Source organism: Austrofundulus limnaeus, unplaced genomic scaffold, assembly GCF_001266775.1.
Source record: "Austrofundulus limnaeus strain Quisiro unplaced genomic scaffold, Austrofundulus_limnaeus-1.0 Scaffold1171, whole genome shotgun sequence".
In the NCBI taxonomy this organism is placed as follows: domain Eukaryota; kingdom Metazoa; phylum Chordata; class Actinopteri; order Cyprinodontiformes; family Rivulidae; genus Austrofundulus; species Austrofundulus limnaeus.
This window is the reverse complement of record NW_013953573.1, coordinates 5,844-6,407: the sequence shown is the minus strand read 5'-3', so window position 1 is coordinate 6,407 and position 564 is coordinate 5,844. Positions and strand designations below refer to the sequence as shown.

The following is a 564-nucleotide window of genomic DNA, read 5'->3' as shown; positions in this document are numbered from 1 at the left end:
GTGTGTGTGTGTGTGTGTGTGTGTGTGTGTGTGTGTGTGTGTGTGTGTATGGTTTGATTAAAACAAATAAACTAAACTGAAACCAGAACCTCCTGAGTTTAACCAGGACCTTTGACCCTGTGAACTTACTGGTGTTGTGTGATGTCCAGGCATGGTCAGGGTGTTTACACCTACACTGAAACTGGAGTGAAGTACACAGGAACCTGGCTGAAAGACAACATGGAGTCAGAAGGAGAGTACATCTTCATCAACTGCAGATATCAGGGCAACTTTGTCAACAACTGTGTAAGTTTGTATTCATCAGTTTTTAAAACACGTCTGTGTTCCAGCCTGGTGGGTAAAGCTGTAGAAAAGATTTAATAATAATCCAGGATCTGAATATTACACATCAGAGAAGATGAGGCTCTGCGACTGGAAACTGACAGCTTCATGTTTTTCTGTGAGAAAGTGTTTCACAAAAACGTTTTTAGAGACGACAAATTTTTACAAGCTGTTAAAGTTGTGTTGTTTTGTTCTGTTAATTAAAAATTTAGATAAAATCTCTCTGACTGGTAAATATTGTTC

The 564-nt window shown here is 38.8% G+C and overlaps 1 protein-coding gene across 1 annotated transcript in view; it reads left to right on the top strand.

Annotated features, from left to right (window-relative positions):
• The window catches only part of rsph1 (radial spoke head component 1), a gene marked incomplete in the record, with an annotated part of 7,150 nt that overhangs the window by 1,391 nt on the left and 5,195 nt on the right, over nt 1–564 (top strand).